This window comes from Salmo salar, unplaced genomic scaffold (assembly GCF_905237065.1).
Source record: "Salmo salar unplaced genomic scaffold, Ssal_v3.1, whole genome shotgun sequence".
In the NCBI taxonomy this organism is placed as follows: Eukaryota; Metazoa; Chordata; class Actinopteri; order Salmoniformes; family Salmonidae; genus Salmo; species Salmo salar.
The window spans coordinates 42,168-59,411 of record NW_025549842.1 but is presented as its reverse complement, the minus strand read 5'-3'; the positions used below and the strand labels follow the sequence as shown (position 1 = coordinate 59,411).

The 17,244-nt window shown below is 41.7% G+C and overlaps 2 non-coding genes across 2 annotated transcripts; both read left to right on the top strand.

The window, feature by feature from the left end:
• Positions 1–1,318: 1,318 nt before the first annotated feature.
• On the top strand, positions 1,319–1,391 carry trnav-cac (transfer RNA valine (anticodon CAC)). Its single transcript has one exon. It is a non-coding gene; the product is annotated as a tRNA-Val (tRNA).
• Positions 1,392–13,612: 12,221 nt separating this feature from the next.
• On the top strand, positions 13,613–13,685 carry trnav-cac (transfer RNA valine (anticodon CAC)). Its single transcript has one exon. It is a non-coding gene; the product is annotated as a tRNA-Val (tRNA).
• The last annotated feature ends 3,559 nt before the right edge of the window (positions 13,686–17,244 follow it).

Genomic DNA, 17,244 nt, shown 5'->3' with positions numbered 1-17,244 from the left:
AGATATAGTACTAAAACACTTTAGTATCTCCCTTGATCCTAGGTCCTGGCAGAGTTGTGCAGACTCAGGACAATGGAGCTTTGGAGGAATACCCAGATTTAAAGAGGAGTCTGTAATTTGCTTTCTAATGATCATGATCTTTTCCTCAAAGAAGTTCATAAATTTATTACTGCTGAAGTGAAAGCCATCCTCCATTTGCGAAGGCTGCTTTTTAGTTAGCTTTGCGACAGTATCAAAAGAAATTTCGGATTGTTCTTATTTTCCTCAATTAAGTTGGAAAAATAGGATGATCGAGCAGCAGTGAGGGCTCTTCGATACTGCACGGTACTGTCTTTCCAAGCTAGTCGGAAGACTTCCAGTTTGGTGTGGCGCCATTTCCGTTCCAATTTTCTGGAAGCTTGCTTCAGAGCTCGTGTATTTTCTGTATACCAGGGAGCTAGTTTCTTATGACAGATGTTTTTAATTTTTAGGGGTGCAACTGCATCTAGGGTATTGCGCAAGGTTAAATTGAGTTCCTCGGTTAGGTGGTTAACTGATTTTTGTCCTCTGACGTCCTTGGGTAGGCAGAGGCAGTCTGGAAGGGCATCAAGGAATCTTTGGGTTGTCTGAGAATTTATAGCACGACTTTTAATGCTCCTTGGTTGGGGTCTGAGCAGATTATTTGTTGCAATTGCAAACATAATAAAATGGTGGTCCGATAGTCCAGGATTATGAGGAAAAACATTAAGATCCACAACATTTATTCCATGGGACAAAACTAGGTCCAGAGTATGACTGTGGCAGTGAGTAGGTCCAGAGACATGTTGGACAAAACCCACTGAGTCAATGATGGCTCCGAAAGCCTTTTGGAGTGGGTCTGTGGACTTTTCCATGTAAATGTTAAAGTCACCAAAAATTAGAATATTATCTGCTATGACTACAAGATCCGATAGGAATTCAGGGAACTCAGTGAGGAACACTGCATATGGCCCAGGAGGCCTGTAAACAGTAGCTATAAAAAGTGAGTGAGTAGGCTGCATAGATTTCATGACTAGAAGCTCAAAAGACGAAAAAGTCATTGTTTATTTTTTTTGTAAATTGAAATTTGCTATCGTAAATGTTAGCAACACCTCCGCCTTTGCCGGATGCACGGGGGTATGGTCACTAGTGTAACCAGGGGTGAGGCCTCATTTAACACAGGAAACAACGCTCATTGACACATTCAAGAAGTACCATAGTGTTAACAAAGAATTTCATTAATCCCTTATTTTGGAAATTCGGATACGTGCCATGAATATTTTTAAATTTGGTTTACTCCTTGCAGCCAATTGTAGCAGTAGTTTCTGTGGTGTAGTGGTTATCACCTTCGCTTCACACGCGAAAGGTCCCTGTTTCGAAACCGGGCGGAAACAACGCTCATTGACACATTCTGGAGTACCATAGTGGTAACAGAACATTTCTTGAATTGTTTATTTTGGAAATTCGAATACGTTCCATGAATATTTTTAAAATTCGGTTTACTCCTTGCAGAAAAAACAAGCAGCAGTTTCTGGAGTGTAGTGGTTATCATGTTCGCTTTACGCGAAAGGTCCTCGGTTCAAAACCGGGCGGAAACAGTGCTCTTTGACACGTGCAGTAGGTACTGTACTTTCAACAAAGAATTGTTATTTTCATAAATTCTGTATTTTGGAAATTCGAATACGTTCCCTGAATATCTGTAAAATTCGGTTTACTTCTTGCAGGAAAATCAAGCAGCAGTTTCTGTAGTGTAGTGGTTATCACGTTCGCTTCACACGCCCCTTTTTTGGAGTTTCAGGAAGTGGAAGAGAAGCAGGTGTCTGAGTAAAATTCGGTTTACTCCTTGCAGATAAGTATTACAGCAGTTTCTGTAGTGTAGTGGTTATCACATTTGCATCACACGTGAAAAGGCCCTTGGTTCGAAACCAGAGAGAAACAATGCTCATTGACACATTCAAGAAGTACCATAGTGTTAACAAAGAATTTCACTAATCCCTTTTTTTGGAAATTCGAATACGTGCCATGAATATTTTTAAAATGTTGTTTTCTCCTTGCAGCAAATTTTAGCAGTAGTTTCTGTGGTGTAGTGGTTATCACGTTCGCTTTACACGCGAAAGGTCCTCAGTTTGAAACCGGGAGGAAACAGTGCTCTTTGACATGTGCAGTGGGTACTGTACTATTAACAGAGAATAGTTATTTTCATAAATGCCTAATTTTGGAAATTTGAACACGTGCCATGAATATCTGTAAAATTCGGTTTACTCCTTGCAGATAAGTGTTACAGCAGTTTCTGTACTGTAGTGGTTATCACGTTCGCTTTATCACGCAAAGGTCCCTGGTTCGAAACCAGGCGGAAACAGTGGTCTTTGACACGTGCAGTAGGTACAGTACTTTTTAACAGAGAATAGTTATTTTCATAAATGCCTAATTTTGGAAATTTGAACACGTCCGATGAATATCAGTAAAGTTCGGTTTCTCCTTGCAGATAAGTGTTTACAGCAGTTTCTGTAGTGTAGTGGTTATCACGTTTGCTTCACCGCAAAAGGTCCCTGGTTCGAAACCAGGCGGAAACAACGCTCATTGGCACATTCTGAAGTACCATAGTGGTAACCGGAAATTTCATGAATTCTATATTTTGGAAATTCGAATACGTTCCATGAATATTTTTAAAATTCGGTTTACTCCTCGCAGAAAACTCAAGCAGCAGTTTCTGTAGTGTAGTGGTTATCACGTTCGCTTCACACGCCCCTTTTTGGAGTTTCAGGAAGTGGAAGAGAAGCAGGTGTCTGAGTGCTTGAGAGAGAATATCGGTTTTTTTGGAGGTCTAGTTGACTTATAAGTTTGAAAGTTTGTGAGTGACTGTAGTGAAGTTTCTGTGAAACGTTTTTGCTATTGTCCCCCATCAGCGTGAGCTGTTTGGGGATATTGCTTAAAATAACCGGACGGACAACATGGCTTCGACATCAAGAATACAAACGACGACGAGAAAGGACAACAGTGAAATCAGAATGTTAAACGAAGAACTGAAAAAAGAACATATGAGAAGGAACTGACGGTGAACGTGGAAATAAGTGGAGAAGGGAAAATAACAACGATGGAATTGCTGAGAGGAATAAAGGAAGTTTGCGGAACAATACTGGGATGTCGAATGAAAGACGGGAATAAGTATGAAGTAACAATGTCTCATGTAAATGGAAAAGAAAGACTAATAGACGGGCTAAAGATAAAGAACTGTCAAATCATGGCTAAAGAACTAGGGAACGATGAGCTGGTGGTGTCCTTTTTGAACTTGCCCGCATACATTACGGATGAGGAGATAGAAGAGAAACTAAAAGGCTGGAAGGTGAAGGCGACCACGCCAATCAAGAGGAGGATGTGTGCCAGGAACGGACATTGTAGATGGGACAAGATTTTGCAAGGTAAAGTTTACAGACAATGTGCAATCCTTGCCATATTCTACTAAATTTAACACTGTCGAGGGATTTGAATATTTTCGTGTAATCCACGACAATCAAGTGAAGGTATGTAGATTATGTATTCAGCCGGGGCACATACTTAAGGAATGTCCGGAATTCACATGCCACAAATGTAGTGAACAAGGGCATTATGCCAGAGAATGTCGGAACATAGGAAATGTGTGCAAAATGTGTGACAGACCTAAAGTTAGATGTAGCTGTAATAAGGAGAAAATCACTTACTTTTGCAAACAATGGACCTCACGTCTGAGGAAGAGGGGAGTGTGCCTATGGAGAGGGGAGGATGAGAGTGACATGGAGAGTGTGACTCCAGAGACAGTGGCAGATAAGCTTGAAGAGCCTGTAATGTCTCCTGCAGCAAAGCACGAGACGCCGTTTTAGTCTCTGCTGCTGACAAGGTGGAACAGCAGCACATGATGGGTGAAAGACATACACAGGTAGAGATGGTGCAAGGTGCTTCTCAGGTGCCTGAGCCAGCTTTAAGCCTGTGTAAAAATTACACCAAAGAGTGGGCTGGGTCCACTGAAATCACGGGCACTGTTAGCGCACTTTTCAAAAGGCTTCCCCTCCGCTCCCCCCAAAAATCCAAATAAAGAGACGGATGATGAAATAGATAGTGAGGATCTTCAGTTGTTTGTAAAAAATAAGAGGTCATTGTCGAAAACCAGGGAGATGATGGGTTTTGGAAAAAGAAAAGTAGGATTTTTAAGGACTTGTTTGGCTCTGATTATACTTCTGCACACATTCATAATGATTACAGTCGCATCCCTAAATGGTAACAGTTTGAGAAACATGAGCAAATTTGAGCAGGTATTAGTGTCTGTTAAGGCAGACATGTTGTGTTTTCAAGAGACCAATTGGACAGACTCCAAAATGCAGGAGATTAAGAGTAAATGGTCAGATTTAATTTTTCACCACCGATCTGACTGGTTGACTGCACCGGCGCAGTCGCCGCCGCCTGCTCACTCTCGTCCCACAGCTGCTGATCCACCACCGCGGACTGCTCACCCTTGTCTACCAGCTGCTGCTCCACGGACAACTCACTTTCAACACACTGGAAATACCCAGGGTTCTCCCAGGGCTCCAGCTGCGGTGCAACACCGTTGTTAGGCTGCATACACTGCCATGATTCGGGCTGCTGTCTCTCAGTTGAACGCCGGCTAGATTGCATAGCACGCTTCCATTCTGTAGTAGCAGGCTTAAGTGCATGGACAGACTTGAAATGTCGGTCTATCCGCACGATATTCCGCTTGGAACAAAGCCCACAATCACGTTTTAGTCTACTGTTCATAGCTTCTCTCTCCTGCGTGCGTGTATGTCTCTTTGTTTGCTCCACCAAACAACAACCTAACCCTAACCTAACCTAACCTAACCCTACCACCTACCAACCCTAACCTAACCTAACCTAACCCTAACCTAACCTAACCCTACCTAACCCCAACCCTACCCTAACCCTACCCCTAACCCTAACCTAACCTAACCTCTAACCTAACCTGGCCTGCCTGGCCTCTGCCTGCCTGCCTCCTCTGGCCTCTGGCCTGCCTGGCCTGGCCTTCCTGCCTGGCCTGGCCTGCTGGCCTCCTCCTCCTCCTGGCCTCCTGCCTGGCCTGGCCTGCCTGGCCTGGCCTGCCTGCCTGGCCTCCTCTGCTCCTGCCTGGCCTGGCCTGCCTGGCCTGGCCTGCCTGGCCTCTGGCCTGCCTGGCCTGGCCTGGCCTGCCTGGCCTGGCCTGCCTGGCCTGGCCTGGCCTCCTCCTCTGCCTGCCTGCCCTCTGGCCTGCCCCGACCTCTGGCCTAACCTGCCTAACCTAACCTCCTAGCCTAACCTCGCCTAAACCTCTACCTAACCTCACCTAACCTAACCTAGCCTAGCCTAACCCCTAACCTTTAACCCTAACCCTAACCCCTAACCTAACCTGCCTAGCCTAACCCTAACCTAACCTAACCTACCTAACCCCAGCCCAACCTAACCCTAACCTAACCTAACCCTAACCTAACCTGCCCTCCTCTGCCTCACCTAACCTAACCCTAGCCCTAGCCTAACCTGAACCTAACCTCCTAACCTCAACCCCAGCCCGACCCTGGCCCTAACCCTAACTCTCCGCACTAACCCTAACCTCTACCTAACCCTGCCTGCCCCTAGCCCTAGCTCTGAGCCCTGACCCTACCTGCCTGGCCTAACCTAACCTGACCCTGCCTAACCTAGCCCACCTACCTAACCCTGGCCCCAGCACTAACCTGCCTAACCTGCCTAACCCCCCCAGCCCTAGCCTAGCCCTAACCCTAACCTAGCCTAACCTAACCCTAACCTTCCTAGCCTAACCTAACCCTAACCCTAACCCTAACCTAACCTAACCTAACCCTCTACCTAACCCTACCCTAACCCTAACCTTGATACCCCTTACCTACCCAAACCTTTACATCCCCTTATCTAACCCTCAGTTTACCCTTTATATTTCTTTATTAAACCTTTACATCCCCTTAGTTCTAACCTTAACCCTTATACCCTTTTATCTAACCTTAACCTTTATACCTTCTTATCTAACCCTAACCCTTATACCCCCTTATCTAACTTTCATACCCCCTCATCTAATTCTAACCCTTATACCCTCTTGACCCTTATATCACCCCGTTTGGCCCTAACTCTTGGAGCTGGTGTGCCGAACTTCAACCCCTGTATGTCTATGACCATCCTAATTTCAGGCTGGTGGTCTTGACCTTGGGTTTTGGCTTCTATCCCTTAGGGATTGCATCTTGGGTTGCAAACCTAGGTTTATCTTCCGGGTAATCTGTTTGTAAATATATTTTTTTATTTTCCTTCTTTCCTTCTTCCCCCCCTCTTTTTTCTTTTTTCCCTCCCCTGTTCTTAATTAAGGTATTTTATACTAGGTTTTTACCATTTATTTAAAGTTTTGCCTGTGCCAGTGCATATCAGATTCGTCTGTTTTTTTTCAAACCTAACCTAGCCCGCGCCTGGCATTTTTATACATTATTTTGGTATTTAAAAACTTCTTAGACCTGATTATTTCAGTGTGTTTGTTGTCTTAATTCGTTTGGAGTAGCCCACAACGACTGAACACTTACCCCAATTGGGACTGTTGATTGGAGGAGAATGAGCAGATTGATGGAGGACCAAGTAATTGACATGTTTTGGGAAGGATGGTCCCGCCCCTTAAAGCTTCCCAGACTAACACAGGTGTCAGTGACTGCTCATTAACTGGTTTGTTGAGCAGGGCACAATGATGGAACATTAACCCTGATTAGGACTGTGGATTGGAGGAGAATGGGAAGATTGACCGCAGGACTGGGCAAAACACATGTCTTGGGAGGTATGGATCCGCCCTCTCAGCTCCCTATATCAACACAGATGTAAGCGTTTACTCATTACCTCTGATGAAAGCGATCTAGCTGAAACGTCAGGTCTTTGTTTGTTTCTTGTTTTTAACTTTTTGAGGGTTCCCTTATTGGGTTCTTAAAGCCGTTTTAATTCCTTTTTGGACTGAAGGATTCTTTTAGAATTGTTTTGGAACCCTTTTTAACCCCCCTTTTTTTGGTTGACTGACTGTTTGAATGCAATTTTAACTCCATTGATTTTAGCATACGAAAGCATCTTGGACTAAACTCACTCAAGAGGAAGCTCCAACGAGAACAGGAGGCTTGGAAAGAGACTAAGGTGAAAGAGTTTTTTCTTACCTCTAAATATGGCTGCTTTAAATGGAGAGAATCGTTCCGGTCAGTGAACCATTACCAAAGAATTCTTTGGTAGGAAAATATTGAGGGACCTTCATGATTTTAAAATGTTTTTATGTTTTGTCTTTTAAAATGTTGTGATTTGCATTTTTTCCCCCTTTTCTTCCCCCCCTTTTTTTTTGCTTTTGCTTTGTTTTTAACCTTTAAAAACGATTGTGGTATGGTAGAGACTTATTTGGGGGAATATAGTGTATTATAGTTTTTCCCCCTCCCCTTCCTTTCTTGGTAGGAGAAAACGATGTTTCCCAGGAGAAATCGGTCTGAGCCCTTGGTAAAGCCGATGGCCCTGGGGGGAATATACCTACTTTAGGCTCAGATGGCCCCAAAACCTCCCTGGATCTTAAACTAACGAAACAGTATTTCAAATTGTTGCAGGCCATTCACCATGCAGAGATTCTAGCAGAATTACAGATTAAAGGTCTTTCCCGCCTGGCATGATGAAGCAGGTGGTGAGACTTACGGCTTTTATCAAACCTTCCTCACCCAATCCCACCGTTTTGGAGCTGGTAAGAGAGAATACGGACCACTGGATGGACACTAATATGTGCATCTTAGTGGACCACTATGATTCAGTTCTGGCAGCAGGGCTACAGGAGGTAGGGAGATTTGATATTAACTGCTTTGATCGAGCTGTTGCTTGGGCAAGGGTAAGATATAGACGTAAGTTTACCGAGTCCTCAGTGGCAACATTACAGGCTATGCTCCCAAAGGCAAATGCTAGCGAGGTAGTAGGCCCAGGCAAATTGACTATGGAGGCCTTTCCGCCCTTGTCGGGTGTCCTGTCTCCAGCCCCCAGTAATGTGGTAGGAGTGGGAAATGGTAGTGGAGCAAGTGGCTTAGTTAAGGGTGGGGTAAAAAATAGACTAAAGAGGAGAAACTCTAGGATGCCCCCAAGTATACCAGCCCTTGAGCTGGATTTAGGTCCCCGGGGGGAAAACCATCTCGGTTATGGCTGAAACATATTCCCCTAAACCCCAAGTATTGGCGGAGATCAATTGACAATAGGGCTGGCTCCAGGGGGGTGGAGATTGGGAAACACACACAGGTGAGGCAGGCTCTTGTTAATGGCCCTGAGAGGGTATTATATAGCAATGTTGTGGTAAAATGTAGTAATACTATTGCCTCTTTGTCTGACTCTGGCCAGGAGGGACCTGGAGTTGGAGGGAGGCGGGACCCGTGTGAGGTTGCGATTGGGAACCGAGAGGGGAGGAACAGATGATGATAAGTGACGACAAAACAGAATTTTTTCCTGAATACGTCCTTGTCTGAGCCCCCCAGGGCGGTCCCAGTTTACCGCCCGCTCCGGTTTCCCCGCTGCCACTCTCCTCGGGGACTTCTCCTCTTGGCCGAGGTAAGAGTAAAATAGTGGCACTCATATCGGCCGCAGCCTACCCAGGGGTTTCTTCCTCTTCCTCCTCCATCCCAGTGATTAATTTACCTGTTAGGAGGCCGGGATCAATTAGCCTTGAGCCAGTTAGACACCCAAATTCTACCAGGAAAATTTTGGAATGGGAACTTACAATTAGAAAACCAATTGTTATAATTGGAGACTCCAATATTTCACGGATACCTGGGTTTACCGATTCTAGAGTGCAAGCAGATAGCTTCCCTGGCGCTACGTTCCACCATCTAAAAGGAGTAGTAGAAAAACTAGAACAACATCCAACAGTGGAGAAGGTGGTGTTATCAGGAGGGCTAAACAACTGCCTGTCGAAACAGCTGGCGTTGACCTCCTGGAAGCAACTACAACAACTGCTGAAAGTGGCAGAAAGTAAATTTCCTAATGCTACACTCTATGTGCCTATTATTAACTACTCAGATAGATTGGAAAAACAGCAACAGTCACTCTTGGATCAACTTAATCGAAAGATTTTAGAGCAATGTAATTACTTACCTGAGATCAGTAAACTTAGGTTTCACACATTGCCACGGGACCCAGTACATTGGACACCGGAAACAGGAAATACCATCTTAAACTTTTGGTTGGATAATTTAAACATGTAAGGGGAGAACAGTGCTTTGATACAGCTCCATATTCAAATATTACTAATCTCTCACACTCATATATGCTTTCTGAGATAGAAAGAAATGTATTGGAACGGGATTGTCTTTTATCCCCACTCCCGGAATTTTAGACCGGATGGAGCTTCGTAGGGACCTACACACATATCATAGAAGGCTGAAATTGTTGGATCATTTTAATTATGATACTGACATTCCTTTTGTACCGTTTACAGATCCCTCAGTTTGGGAACCCAGAATACAATCAATATCTCAATCCATCCAAACATTGATTAGGAAGGATCTCGAGGCATTTAGGTGCTTCCGACCTGGGCAGGTAACTGGGGGAATATGACGGTATTGGAGTCAGAAACCATCAAATTGTTGGGGTCAAACCGGAATATAGTTATTAAGCCGGCAGATAAAGGATCACAGATTGTAATCATGGATAGAGTACAGTACTTATTGGAGGCTAATAGACAACTGAATAACCCCAAAAATTATGTCGCATTAGATCACTCTATTCAATCTGAGACCAAAAACATGATTAAGATGATATTGTTGGAATTGCTTGAAAAAAGTTTATCATTCCAAAGCAATATACCTATCTTCTGGGCCCAGATGTACCAAGACCGCGACAATTCTATCTCCTCCCAAAAATCCATAAACCTTTGGAAGAGTGGTCGGTGCCATTTCAGATCCCAGTGGACGCCCAATTGTTAGTGACTGTGGATCGGAATCATACCGAATTGCTGAATATATTGATTATTTCATCAATCCACTATCACAGAAGCATGCTTCCTATGTAAAAGACACATATGATTTTGTTGGTAAACTTAAAGGTCTTGAACTACCATTGGGGGCGTTCTTATTTTCAATAGACATCAACTCACTATATACAAATATTGATACCCCTTTGGGACTGCGGGCAGTTAAACGGGCCTTTGATAGGTTTCCTGACCCTCAGCGCCCGGATAAAGAAATCTTAGAGTTGCTGGAGTTGAGTTTATTGAGGAATGATTTTAATTTTAATGATAAGTTTTACCTTCAGATCCATGGAACGGCCATGGGGAAGAAGTTTGCTCCAGCCTTTGCCAACCTATATATGTGTTTTTGGGAAGAGACAGTGTTTGTGAAGTGTCAGACCCTTCCCTCTTTGTATCTTAGGTATTTGGATGACATCTTTGGGATTTGGGTGAATTCTATGAGGGAGTTTGAGTGTTTCTTGGAATCCCTAAATACACATCATCCTGCAATTACAATATCCCACAATATACAAAGAGAAAAACTAGAGTTTTTAGACACTCAGGTTTTCTTTGTACCTTCGGAGGGGCAGACTAAATCATTGGCTACTAAAGTCTTCTTTAAGGAGACAGATAGGCATGCTTTGCTACATAAGGCAAGTTATCATCCAAAACATACCTTTAGAGGGATAATTAAATCCCAGTTGATCCGGTTCAACAGAATTTGTACATTGGGTGAGCATGTGGAGGAGGCAACAACCATTCTCTTTGGAGCTTTGGGGCCACGGGGATATTCAAAACGTTTCCTTAGGGAGATAAAAGCAGAGGTAGGAGAATTATTTGGAAGGGAAGAGGGTTACAACAAAACAGCAGAAACACATAATCTGATACCATTTGTTGCTACATACTCTGGGAGTCTGGGTGGACTTAGCAGGACGTTGAGGTCTAACTTCCGGGAAGCGCAACAAGCGGTGGAGGGGCTGTTGAATTGTAGAATAATCTCAGCATATAGGAAAAATAAAAACCTTGGGGATAAATTAGTCCACTCTGCCTTCCGGCAGAAAGAGGTACCCTAATAAATTGGAAAAATACCTGGAGAGACCAAAATATATTACTAATGCCTTCTCGGGTTTGGGGTTTCCTATAAGACAGAGAATCGAATTGTCAACGACAAACTTGATTTATGTAATCAAGTGCAAATTGTGCCAAAAAATGTATATAGGAGAAACCAAGAATGCACTACAGGCTAGACTAAAACAACACCTATACAATATGGCAAAAGGTAATAAGAGCACGGGGTTGTATTTACATTTTAGCCTTCATGCCAGTGATAATTTGAAAATCTTTGGTCTGGAGACAAACGGGGGCTGGTCTAGGAAACAACGACAGGGGATGGAAAGAATTTGGATTGGGCGCCTCCAAACAATAGATCCCAAGGGCCTGAATGAAAAATATTAAATTTATTCTGGCTTACTTACCTGATGAGAGGTGCCATCTCCAGTGGGATTGGATGAGTGGGGTTTCGCTTAGGGATAGGATGGTGGGGGGCTGTGGGAGAACCGCCCAAGATAAATGTTCGTTTATCAAATAATTTTATAATTTATTTATTTTTACATATATTTTCTAGCACTTATGATCAATATTATGGCACTTATTTTATTCATAGGATTATATTTATGTTATTATTATTTATTTAGTGTGGTGTGGTTTTATCTTTCTATATATACCCCCATAGCACTTATTTTGAGTTTAAAGCACTTGCATATTTAGTGGGGTATGTTTGTTTATCTTATTTATTTATTTATTTATTTATCAAAGCACTTATTTTTATATGTACGTCTTTTTTTAATTGTTTATTTATGATTTACGTTTATTTTTATATGTTTTTTTAACATTTATGATGATATTTATTTTATGTACATTAATTTTCTGCATCTTTTAGTGTGGTGTGGTTTTATTTGACTTTCTTTGGCATATATTTTTTTGAGCACTTATCTTAATTCAATAGCACTTATTTTTACACTCAGTGTGGGACGTTGATCCGTCTATTGTGGTCTTGCCTTTGTGTAGTAGCACTTATTATTGCCCTGTATCGGTACTTTTTATTTGTGTGTTTGTCGGGCGGTTCCCCACTCCTGAAATTCTACTCCTCGAAATCCTGATCCCCTATCCTAGACCCTTATATTCAACCCTAATTCTAAAATCCTAATTATCTACCCTAATTTATAGATCCTCATGCCTAACCTTAACCCCTAGACCCTAGATCTAAACCTGATTCTTGGATTGATCCTAACTTTAACCCCAACCCCTGGTTATTAGGGTCCCAACCCTTATTTTTCCATTTTCACCTCAATCTCTGCACCTTTCTTACCTAACCCCTACCCGAACCCTCATATCCCTTTATCTAATCCTCATACCCCTCTAGTTCTGATCTTAACCTTTATATCCCCTTATCTAACCCTAACCTTTACACCTGCTTACCTAATCCTAACCTTGATACCCCGTTATCTAACCCTAACTCTTATACTCCCTTATAATCCTAACCTTAACCTTTTGTATCCCTTTATGTAACCTTTATATCCCCTTAGCTCTAACCTTAACCTTATACCCCTTATCTAACCCTAACCCTTATACCTGCTTATCTAACCCTAACCTTGATACCCCCTTACCTACCCAAACCTTTACATCCCCTTATCTAACCCTCAGTTTACCCTTTATATTTCTTTATTAAACCTTTACATCCCCTTAGTTCTAACCTTAACCCTTATACCCTTTTATCTAACCTTAACCTTTATACCTTCTTATCTAACCCTAACCCTTATACCCCCCTTATCTAACTTTCATACCCCCTCATCTAATTCTAACCCTTATACCCTCTTGACCCTTATATCACCCCGTTTGGCCCTAACTCTTGGAGCTGGTGTGCCGAACTTCAACCCCTGTATGTCTATGACCATCCTAATTTCAGGCTGGTGGTCTTGACCTTGGGTTTTGGCTTCTATCCCTTAGGGATTGCATCTTGGGTTGCAAACCTAGGTTTATCTTCCGGGTAATCTGTTTGTAAATATATTTTTATTTTTCCTTCTTTCCCCCCCTCTTTTTTTCTTTTTTCCCTCCCCTGTTCTTAATTGAGGTATTTTATACTAGGTTTTTACCATTTGTTTAAAGTTTTGCCTGTGCCAGTGCATATCAGATTCGTCAGTTTTTTTTCAACCCTAACCCTAACCCATACCCCCCTCTCACACACCCCCCCACCCGGGATGTTCCACAAGAGGGCGCCACTGGACATTTTAAACATCACTGTAAGTTAGTGACAGAGCTTTCTTGAAAAATGACTAAGTCCAAAAATTCTCAGAAATTGCACTATGTCCAGCTGTGGGCCTGGTATTATTTTGGGTTACCAGGTAGTGATAGCCTTCACCCACTCTCCGGGAACACCCCTCTCTATGGGCATGACCTCCAGTGGGGGATATCCCCCACCACAAGCTCTTACACCATCCGAACCAGGGCACCCACCACCATCCGAACCAGGGCACCCACCACCATCCGAACCAGGGCATTTCATTAATTCTTTATTTTGGAAATTCGAACACGTGCCATGAATATCGGTAAAATTCGGTTTACTCCTTGCAGCTAAATGTAGCAGCAGTTTCTGTAGTGTAGTGGTTATCACGTTCGCTTCACACGCAAAAGGTCCCTGGTTTGAAACCAGGCGGAAACAACGCTCATTGACACATTCAAGAAGTTACATATTTGTAACAGAAAATTTCATTAATTGTTCATTTTGGAAATTCGAATACGTGCCATGAATATCGGTAAAATTCGGTTTACTCTTTGCAGAAAAATCAAGCAGCAGTTTCTGTAGTGTAGTGGTTATCACGTTGGCTTTACACGTGAAAGGTCCTCACTTTGAAACCGGGAGGAAACAGTGCTCTTTGACATGTGCAGTAGGTACAGTACTTTTAAAAGGGAATAGTTATTTTCATAAATGCCTAATTTTGGATATCAGTAAAATTCGGTTTACTCCTTGCAGCTAAATGTAGCAGCAGTTTCTGTAGTGTAGTGGTTATCACGTTCGCTTTACATGCGAAAGGTCTTCGAAACGGGGCGGAACCAGTGCTCTTTGACACATGCAGTAGGTACTGTACTTTCAACAAAGAACAGTTATTTTCATAAATTCTGTATTTTGGAAATTCGAATACGTGCCATGAATATCTGTAAAATTTGGTTTACTCCTTGCAGAAAAATCAAGCAGCTGTTTCTGTAGTGTAGTGGTTATCACGTTCGCTTCACACGCCCCTTTTTGGAGTTTCAGGAAGTGGAAGAGAAGCAGGTGTCTGAGTGCTTGAGAGAGAATATCGTTTTTTTTGGAGGTCTAGTTGACTTATAAGTTTGAAAGTTTGTGAGTGACTGTAGTGAAGTTTCTGTGAAACGTTTTTGCTATTGTCCCCCATCAGCGTGAGCTGTTTGGGGGATATTGCTTAAAATAACCGGACGGACAACATGGCTTCGACATCAAGAATACAAACGACGACGAGAAAGGACAACAGTGAAATCAGAATGTTAAACGAAGAACTGAAAAAAAGAACATATGAGAAGGAACTGACGGTGAACGTGGAAATAAGTGGAGAAGGGAAAATAACAACGATGGAATTGCTGAGAGGAATAAAGGAAGTTTGCGGAACAATACTGGGATGTATTAGTGTCTGTTAAGGCAGACATGTTGTGTTTTCAAGAGACCAATTGGACAGACTCCAAAATGCAGGAGATTAAGAGTAAATGGTCAGATTTAATTTTTTGTAGTCATGGAGGGGATAAAACATGTGGTGTGGCTATTTTGATAAAAAATGATGTGGTGCAAAATGTAAAAGAAATATATGCTGACAATGATGGCAGACTTATTGTAATTGAATTTGAAGTTCAAAATGTAGTTTTTCGTTTAATTAATGTTTATGCTTCAAACATTGAATCTGAAAGGAGAGAAATGTTTCACAAATTAAAAACACTGTGCTCAGAAAACTGTATACTGATAGGAGATTTTAATGTGAGGTGTAGTAGAATGGATGCCTCTAGTTGTGCTAAATTCAGATATGACTCTTCTAGAAATGCATTATGGAAACTTATGAATGAGGAGAATCTAGTAGATATATGGAGGGCTGAAAATCCAAACAGAAGAGTATTCTCTAGAAGGCAGGTGGTTCTAAAGGAATTAAAACAAAGCAGAATTGATTTATGTCTAGCAAAACAAGAATTGGTGCAGAATGTTAAGAAGGTGTCATATACCTTTACAGCATATAGTGATCATGCAGTAATGTCATTTCAAATGGGTTTTGGTGTGGAGAGGAGAGGGGGAGGTGTCTGGTGTTTAAATGCCAGTCTGTTAAAGGAGGAAGGATATAGAAATGAAATTGTTGAATGTATTAATGATGAAATGTCTAATGTACTGTTAAAAGAGAATGTGTGTTTATGGTGGGAGGAAGTGAAAGTAAAAGTAAAAAATAGGAGTATTAGGTACGCAAAAAATCATAACCGTTTAGATAAGCAGAAAGAAATAATGCTTAGGAATAGGATGTTGCATGAACTTGAAAAGGCTGATACGGATCCAGACTATGATGTTGTGAATTATTTGAAAATCCATGCAGAGCTGGGTCGTTATGAAAAAAATAAATGTTTGGGTGCTATTGTTAGGAGCAGGGCACAGTACGCTTTGGAGGGAGAGAAATGTACATCCTTTTTTTGGGGTCTGGAAAAAGAAAACAAACTAAGAGTTACATTGTAGAGTTGGAAGATGAAAGAGGTGTAAAGGTAAACGATTTTGTTGGGATCTTAGAGACAGTTGAAACCTTTTACAGAAATCTTTACAAAAAGAATGATGTAGATAAAGTGTGTGTTGTAAAAGTGTTGGATACAATTAGTGCCAAAGTATCGCAGGCAGATAGAATGATGTGTGATGAAGAGATTTCGATTATGGAAATCAAGGAAGCAATTGTTAGCACGCAAGGTAATAAAAGTCCGGGTTTGGATGGTTTAACAAATGAGTTCTATAAAGTCTTTGTAGATATTTTGGCACCCATTTTAGTGAGGGTGTTTCATTATATGGAAGAGAATAAGGAAATCCCTGAGTCTATGTCAACTGGAATGTTAACGATCTTATTCAAAAATAGGGGCAGTAGATTAAAGTTAGAAAATTATAGGCCTATTAGCCTTCTAAATTCGGATTATAAGATACTGACTAAAGTGTTAGCGAATAGGATGAAAAAGGTGATTGGGAGTATTATTGAATCAACACAAGCCTACGGCATACCTGGAAGAGATATTGCAGATGTCATTTGTACAATTAGGGATGTTGTTAATCAAATGAAAAATGAAGGTGGTATAGTTTTAAGTTTGGACTTTAACAAAGCTTTCGATAGAGTGGAGCACAGCTTTTTATTACAGACTTTGGAGAGGTTTGGGTTTGGGCCAAAGTTTGTATCTTGGATCAACCTGTTGTATAGTGGGGCTAAAAGTTGTGTTAAATGTAACGGAGTGTTAACAGATACTTTCCCTGTGGAGAGGTCAGTAAGGCAGGGCTGTCCTTTGTCAGCTCTGCTGTACAGTGTTTCTACAGAACCGTTAGCTACATTGATAAATAGTAATAAAGAAGTAAGGGGTGTTGGAATCCCAGGTGGTGGTGTCAGTGTTGTACATCAGTACGCTGATGACACTACTTGTACTGTGAAGGATATAGAAAGTATTGGAAGCATTATGGGGATCATAGATATATATGGCAAGGCATCGGGTGCTAAAGTTAATATAGAGAAGACTGAAATAATGTTTGTTGGGGATATCAATGTAAACGGGTGTGAGATTCCATTCAAGAGCGCAACGGATTTTATTAAAGTGCTGGGAGTAAACATTGGTGTAAAGGAGAAAGAGGCAAAAGATATAACTTGGACTGGGATCCTTAATAAAGTCAAGCTAACGTTGAATTTCTGGAAAACTAAAGTTACAAGGGAAAGTAATTGTTGCAAATGCTTTGGTATTATCCAAATTTGTGTATGTTTTGGGAGTCCTGGACATGCCGGAGTGGGTCCTAAATGAATTGAATAATGTGGTGTCAAATTTTATATGGGATGGTAAAGGAGTGAGAATATCTCAGAAAACATTGATTGCTGACTATGTGGATGGAGGTTTAAAACTTGTAGATTTAGGTGTCAAAAGAAAAGCTATTAGGATAAAAACAGTAAAGAAATATTTGTATGACAGTGAAGATTATGGCTGGAAACACTTCTTTAGAG